Raw genomic sequence first — 8,621 nt, 5'->3', positions numbered from 1 at the left:
GTCAAAACAGGGCTCTTAGCCTGTTGAAAGCCAGTAAATGGAGTAGTTAGCTTTCTTAACAGCACTTGGAGATTTCAGTTCATTTTGTTAAGGTCAACATCTCAAAAGATATGAAAGAGAAGACTCACCTTTGCCAGGAGTTGTATGTTTCAAATTGAGTTTTCCAACTGACCATACCTTAAAATCATTACAGATAAGAACACGGACTTGTTTCTGTGTTTTACAGCGTTTCCATAACAAGCTGACAAATGCTGAACAACGAAGGTCATTTTGTGAAATTTGCTAATTTCCGAATTGCAGAAGTGGAAATTCACTGTGGTAAATCATCAACTAATACGCAAAAATAAATACAGTAAAAGTTGTGTTTATCCAGCTCTGTGCCAACTGGATAGCTCTATAAACCAGCACTTCTAATCTTCATAGAAAGTTTGATTTATATTCCAGCTGGTATGAGGCCAGCAGCCTCCCTATCGGCTCCGCATGGCTTCCCAGAAGTGGCAACATGTCCCCTGCTGCTCCAAGGCAGAGGAACGGCCATGAGGGATTTGGAGTGCATGAAGGGGTGCAGGGCTGGGCCACAGGAGCGGGTGTGAGGCATGGGCTCTAGGGAGAGTTTGGGTGCAGGAGGGGGTTCGGGATGCTGGATCCAGGAGGCACTCACCTCAGGCAGCTCCCTATAAGTGGCAACCTGTCAGTGCTGTTCTTAGGTGGAAGCATGGCTAGGGGGCTCTGCATGCTGCCTCTGCCTGCGGGCACCACCCCTGCAGCTCCCGTTGGCCAGAAATGGTGGAGCCATCCTCCATGAACTTATCTAGTTCTTCTTTGAACCCAGTTATACTTGTGATCATCACAACATCCTGGGGAAATGAGTTGCACAAATTAATTGCACATTGTGTTAAAAAATGTAATTCCTCTTGTTTGTATTAAACCTTCTATCTATTAATTTCATTGGGTGACCCCTGGTTTTTCTATTATGAGTAGGACTGTCGAACGGTTAAATAAATTAAATCGCATAGTTAAAAAAATTAATCGCGATTAAATCACACTGTTAAACAGTAATAAAATACCGTTTATTTAAATATTTTCTACATTTTCAAAAATGTTGATTTTACTTACAACAGAATTCAAAGTGCACAGTGCTCAATTTATATTTATTTTTATTACAAATATTTGCACTGTAAAAAACAAAAATAGTATTTTTCAAGTCACCTAATACAAGTACTGTAGTTTAATCTTTTTACCGTGAAAGTGCAACTTACAAATGTAGATTTTTTGTTACATAACTGCACTCAAAACCAAAATTATGTAAAACTTCAGAGCCTACAAGTCCACTCAGTCCTACTTCTTGTTCAGCCAATTGCTCAGACAAACAAGTTTGTTAACATTTGCAGGAGATAATGCTACCCACTTCTTGTTTACAATGTCACCTGAAAGTGAGAACAGGTGTTCGCATGGCACTGTTGTAGCCAGTGTTGCAAGATATTTATGTGACAGATGCAGTAAAGATTCATATGTCCCTTCATACTTCAACCAGCATTCCAGAGGACGTGCATCCATGCTGATAACGGGCTCTGCTTGGTAACCATCCAAAGCAGTGCGGACTGACACATATGCATTCTCATCATCTGAGTCAGATGCCAGCAGCAGAAGGTCGATTTTCTTTTTTGGTAGTTCGAGTTCTGTAGTTTCCGCATCAGAGTGTTGCTCTTTTAGGACTTCTGACAGCATGCTTCACACCTCATTAGTAGTTCTGCAATTTCATATTTGAGTTCCTTCAGAACTCTTGGGTGAATACCATCTGGTCTGGGTGACCTATAACTGTTTAATTTATCAGTTTGTTCCAAAACCTCTTCTTTTGACACATCATGGGACAGTATTTCAAATCTGGCACCTGCAAAGAATAGCTCTGCTGTGGGTATCTCCTCCACATCCTCTGCATTTCAATGGGCTTCTTGAAATGCCTGACATTCACCAGCAACTTGAACTATTCAAGGCTAGGAAATTAAACTGTAATTCTCAGTTGCTTAGCAGCTGAATTATAGGTTCTCCAATAACAGTTTCAGTGCACACCTGCATACTAGAACAGTGCACACCTGCATATGATTTTATAAATGGCTTTTCACATGACACTTGTGATGGTGACAGAAACACTCAAATAAAATTAGGTTCCGCTGAGGATGAAAAAAAAACAGTGCCAATTTAACTGTATAAAATAGCCATATTCAGTCCCAATGACAAAGACTTGAAACTGCACATCTATTAGTACCTTTCTAAGTCCTGATCCAAAGCCCCCTGAACTCAATGGGATCGTTTCCATCAACTCCAGCGGTTTTTGGATCGAGCCCATAATGCCTTCTTTTAACTACTGTAGATGGATACAGAGGTGACGCATGGAGGGGGGGGCATTCTGCGTCATGTGCCTCCCCAAGATTTGTTGCTTGACTTGTACTGAGCATGCTCAGTAACACTGCTGAAGCCGGCTGCCCTCACTCTGCGCCCCTGCTCTGGATGGATACATTTAATTGTAGAAGTATTTTCACTTTCCAACCAAGGAAATCCTTTATATGAAAACACCTAAGCAACACCACAGTGGAACTTCAATTTGAAAATGTTCAAATAATTGATAATACAGCTGGTGAAAAATGTTTTACATTTTCTGTAGGAAAAAATCAAGACAGTTCTTAACTTTTGTTTGAAATTTTTTGCTGAACTTTTTGGACTTAAATTCAATGAAAAAGAGGTTACTTTCCTTACAGTCTCTGGAGTTGGAGATGCATTCGTCCCCACAGATCTCACCATAGATGTGTGTAACCCATGTGTGCATGCCTGGAATATTTTAACCAGCAGCATCCACTGGAGCTGCACAAATGGCCTTAGCCACCCCAACCCAGCACTCAGTTCCTTCGTTCACACAGACATCCAGATGTAAAGGGGCGGCTCCTCTCCATATCCATGGGGAAGGAGGATGGGTTGTGGGAGCTGTGTGGACAAAAGCATCTTGAACTCCAGTTACTGTAGGGTAACGATCCTGTCTCTCTTCTTGGAGCATTTTTCCCACATGGATCCCACTGTAGGTGATTGTCTCAAGGAGGTGAGTGATGAGAGTCCTATCTAAATAACTATAAGACATCCTTGCCAAATAGGGCATCTATCTAGAATGGAGTAGTGATTGGTAAATGTCTGAGCAGAACTCAAAGTGGCTGTCCTACAAACCTCAGAAACAGGGATTTGCCTAGAACAAGGTACAGATGTTGCCTGAGTCCTAGAAGAATATGCCTTAACTTGAGAGGGGCAGAGTGGTTTGTTCAATACATTAGAGACCTTAATAGAAGCTGAAACCTACTTCAAGAGCCTTTCCCTTGGATTTTTCACCAGCTAATATAAGCTTGGGAAACTTTTTGGAATGGTTTTGGCCTAGAAAGGTAAAAGCGCAGGGCTCTAAGAACTTCAGGTTTATGAAGCTGAGTGTCCATCGGAGAGCCTTGAAGCTTGGGAGCAGAAAAATACCCTGGGAAATATATGAATTAATTTAAATTAAAATCCAAAAAACTCAAAATTTCTGGTGCAGCCCAAGAGTAACTCTGTCCTTATGGAATACAGTTATGGAGGGCCTGCCATCAAAACCTGTATCTCACTCTGCAAGTTGAAATGATAGCCCCGGGGTCGGCAACCTCTGGCACACGGCTCACCACGGTAAGCACCCTGGCGGGCCAGACCAGTTTGTTTACCAACCATGTTGGCAGGTTCAGCGGATCACGGCTTCTACTGCCGCGGTTCGCCATCCCAGGCTAATGGGGGTGGCGGGAAGTGCTATGGGCCAAGGGACGTGCTGGCTGCGGCTTCCCATCACCCCCATTGGCCTGGGATGGCAAACCGCGGCCAGTTGGAGCCGCGATCGGCCGAACCTGCCGACGCAGCAGGTAAACAAATTGGCCCGGCCCTCCAGGGTGCTTACCCTGGCAAGCTGCGTGCCAGAGGTTGCCAACCCCTGTGATAGCCACTAAAAATGCTGTTTTGATAGAAAGGATATAATTAACAGGTTCCAGGGCTGGTGTAACCACTAGGCGAACTAGGTGGCCGCATAGGGCACCAAGATTTGGGGACATCAAAAAGTAGTGTCTGGCATCATGGGAGTCAGCGGAGCAGGGCAGGGCAGGGAGCGATGCCTCCATAACAAACCCTCCCCCGCTGCGAAGGGCGCCATACAGGATGGTCAGTGGGAGCCAGTGGTGGAGCAAGGAGGAGAGAGCCGGCCGGGTGCGGCGACAAGCATGGCTGAGGGATGGAACCATTGGGGAAGGCAGGACGTGGTCCTGAGCTCAGGCAAGCTTTGCCCTCCAATGTGCTGCGCCTGGGGAGGGGAAAGGGCTGGCGCAGGTGCCGCTTCCAAGCACTGACACCCCCCAGTGGCACTGTGCCAATGTGGGGAGCTAGCCCTGAACCCCATGGAGATCCTCACCTGCTCCCTGGGAGACCCCGGCTCTCCCTTCCTTGCCCCGGGTCCCCCCAGAAAGCGATGTACTCAGAACCTGGAAACGTTTAGACACCCTGTGAGCTGGGGGCATTCTCAGCCTCCTTCTTGCTCTTAGGTTCCCCCAGGCCAGTTGTGATCATTTCTTCTGACCTCCTTGTATTAATTCTAATGAACAATGCCACATTATGCAGTATTCATTTTTGAAAGCTTATAATAAGCGATGCTCCGGGGGAGGGGAAGAAGGGGGTGTGGGGTACAAGGTGGAAGTTTCAACTAGGGCGCAAAATATCCTTGCACCAGCCCTGACAGGTTCAAAAGGATGGACCATTAAGGACAGGAGCATTGCAGTCAACTCACTGGTAGGAAAGGCTTTAACTGATGGAAATATATGAGTCATCCTTTTGAAATCTGGATACAACAGAGTGGGGAACAAATGACCCTTCACCTACAGATGATACGCAAGAGATAGCAACCAAACGTACTCTAATAGAACTGCTTGAGTATGTTACAGACAATAAGTAGTCCAAGAAAACTTGAGATAGAAGGCTCTAAGGGTTGAAATGCTTCCATTTAGTTTTGTGTGTCAGTCCTTTAGAGGCATTTCTGCTTTGAATCCAACTGCTGCCGAACAGCTTCTGTCAACAAAGATTAATCAGCTGATTGCCACATTCTCAGATGTAGAAACATTGGGTTTGGATGAAGCACCAGACCTTGGATCTGTGAAATGTCTGGAAGGTTTGAAGTGGAAGAAGTGGGCAGATTGATAAATGAATCAAAACCAAAACTGATGTGCCCAGGCTGGAGATATGGTTATTACCCAGACCTTATCCTGACTAATCTTCCTGACAATGCTAGGAGTTAGCAGAATAAGGGCAGGGGGAGAAGACATATAGCAGCTTTTCCCCCCATGAATCAGAAACATATCCACTAGAGTACATCTGGATTCACTACACTCAAGGACCAAAATATGGAACACATCTTGTTAATATTGATAGCAAATAGTCTACAGAGGGAACCCCAGCCCCACATCTCTGGAATACCTAGAACCAAATTATTTACTTCCCTTCCCAAGTTATTTTCAGCCCTTCCTGCTGAAGTAATCCACCAAATTTTTCCCTGCCCTAGCAAATGAAGGGCTATCAGGTTGATTTGATGAAGAATGCACCATTCTCAGCTGAGGTGACTGGCCAGGATTATCAGGGCTGGTAGGCTTCATGCTCTGCAGCAGAGAGTGTGGTAGTCTTGGGGTCCCTGGCCTGGGACAATCTTCATGGCAGGCTGCCCTAGAACTGTGGATCCCAGAACCCATGATTGCCAGCAGCCTGCTAGAAAACCAGCCATTTCTGATGAACCAGTATTTTCCAATGAAACTAAGTACCACTGGAAAATTTCCAACCAACTCTATTTATAGCTACACAAACAGTAACATTAACAAATTAACTATCCCAAAACTATCTAATCCAGTTCAGTCTACAGGGGTGTGAACAGCAGCACACATCAAAATACTGTGCTGTAACTTCCCTGTGTGGACACAGCGGGTGCAAACTAAAAGATTCCTGTTTGTGCATTTTGGTGCACACTGCTATTTTCAGACCCATAATCTGAACTTTGGGGCAGTATAGAAGAGCCCTAAAAAAACTACAGCGAAGCAGCTGGGTACTGTAGCTCTGTCTCACTGCCACAGGCAGTAAGAAGGAACTGAGTGGAAATTGGGGTTGCTATATCCTTTGTGCCCTCAGGAAAGTGGGGCATAAAGGCATGCAGGGCTCCTGCACAGCTCCAGGACTAGGCACTGCTGACTGAAAGATTCCAAGTTCACACATCTGGGCTGCACACACCTACAGTTGGATCCATGTGGACAAATGCTCAACATTTTTTAGTTTCACACTGAAAAAATATTCACTCCCTCCCCCTTTCCTCATTTTTTTCCAGCTGTAAGGAGAGAAAGGAAAAAAAGGAAAGGAAGCATGAAGAAAAAACATTCACAAAAACTTTAGTCAAAAAGTCATTTTTAATCAAAAAATGTTTAAATGAAAAAAAATGACCATTTCTAATTCATACTGTTTTCCAGCTAGTACTGCACCCATTATTTCTTTTGCAAAATTTAATAGCTCTTTCATATAATGTACATAAAACCAAAGCTTTTTTAGCAGTTTGTTCTAGAAGCCAACACTGTGAATCTAGCACTGTGGCATGAAAAGACAGTAAATTTTAACAGAACTCAGTCCTTAACGTATATTACCGCTGGAAGGGTCCACAAAACAGCCCACTGACCACAACAGATGTTAGTTACTTTTCAGTATGAAGGCATTTAGACTTTACTTACCTGCCAAAATTGTATTTTGAGCATATTGAGTGGGAGAGTTTGTCACATCTCTGAGGGATCTGTCATTTCATTAGATGAGAACCTTGATCTGTTATTCTGCCTCTGACAGCCTCAGTAAATGTGCAGCTATATACCATTTCTTGTAGAACAAGGGAATTACTCAGATTTATACATAATTCTATTGACTATGGTTTAATCATGAAAGGGGGTTTTAGAAAGCAATTTGTTTGCAAAGGAAAAACAAGAAAAGTTTGAAGTAAATAATTATTTTCTAAATAATTGTTTTCTAAACAGATAAATATAAGTATATGCAAATAAAATCATGGTTTTTGATGTAAAACCCCTGAATTATTTTTATCCAAGATGTAAAGAACTCACATTCTAATGTTTTAGCTTTTCTTAGGTTTGTATTATTGTATTTGTGCAATTATACCATAAAAGCAATTGAAATGCCTCCAAATTATTATACTTAACCATTATGCTTTTATCTGTTGCCTAAATTAGGGAAAAGGTATGTTTTGCTATATACATTCTGCTAGAAACATTCAATTACAGCATATATTTTGAGGTTTTAAGCAATTGCTACAGGCAGCAATTGCTTGTGAAATTGATTATGATGAATGTGAATTAGAGCCAGCTGATTCGTGCTTCCATTCACAAATGGCATAATGACATACCATGGACTATGTAAATTTAAAATAATCAGTGAAAAGATATGATATTGATGGTGTACAGAAGTGACAGATTTTATAATTATGAAAGAGACAAAAGTCAACATAAATTCTGGCTTCAATGGCACAGAACTTAAGACATCTTCCTAACACAATTTTCTCAATGCCCGAAGCAGAAGCGTAGTTGTCAGTTTTCTCTTATCAGTTCAGATAGTTTTCTGATTGTTCATTCACTGTCTTGTTTGATCAGTCCTCTACCTCCCATACCCCACTTCCTGTCAGAACTCTGTCTTTGACACACCTTTCCATCTATACCCTCTTTCTAGATGATCTATATGCTTGCACACTGTAACAGCATACACCTACATGGTCTGGCTCCAGGCTTGTTGCTGCCTCAGTTTCCCCCTCACACACATTGGTTCTCTCAGCCCTCAGCATGATCAGGTCACTGAGGTGATTTGGCCCTCTCTCTAAGACACAAGTCCAATCCCTTCCAAGGTGCAAACAAACACAAAACCCAAATAGTCTTCAGCCACACTTTTAGGCTGGGCACAGCCCTCCCTCCCCAAAGGTCCTTCCTATTCACCCACACATTTGGCCCTGCTCCTGGGCTCCACTCTTTCCCTCCTAGGCTTTTTTCAGTGTCTCACTTCTCCCCTTATTATAAGGGGTCACTGCTTCACCTTGGGAAGTGGCAGTACAGGGGGAACCCACACCCTTCTGTGGATTCCTAGCTCTGGAACCCTAAAGAATTGTACTGCTTGCTCCACATAGCCTCAACCTTCCCTGTTTCGCCTTTCTAGGCCCTATTACCAGCCTTCCCCACTTCCTCTCACTCTTTGTAGAGAACTGATGCCTAAAGCCCCTTTCTACTTAGCTCCCAGATCTCTCTAGCTAGAGTCAGTTCTTTTCTGCTGTCAGGTTTGCCTTTCTGTCTTTCAGCAGGCCCAGCTCTTAGTCACCTGACTCCTCCTCAAATGATTGCTTATTTCCACCTGGGGAGGTGATCGGGGTCTGTCACAGGTACAACTAAACCCCAGTTCTTAAAGGGTCATCTCACCCTGTGACCGCTCCACCCTTCACCCTGCATTTAATCCCACATCTCAGCCAGTCTTTCTGACATGTTTGAGGATCCCTTGCTGTTAGCTTA

Source organism: Chelonoidis abingdonii, chromosome 2 (genome assembly GCF_003597395.2).
Source record: "Chelonoidis abingdonii isolate Lonesome George chromosome 2, CheloAbing_2.0, whole genome shotgun sequence".
NCBI classification, from domain to species: Eukaryota; Metazoa; Chordata; order Testudines; family Testudinidae; genus Chelonoidis; species Chelonoidis abingdonii.
This window is presented reverse-complemented; position numbering follows the sequence as displayed.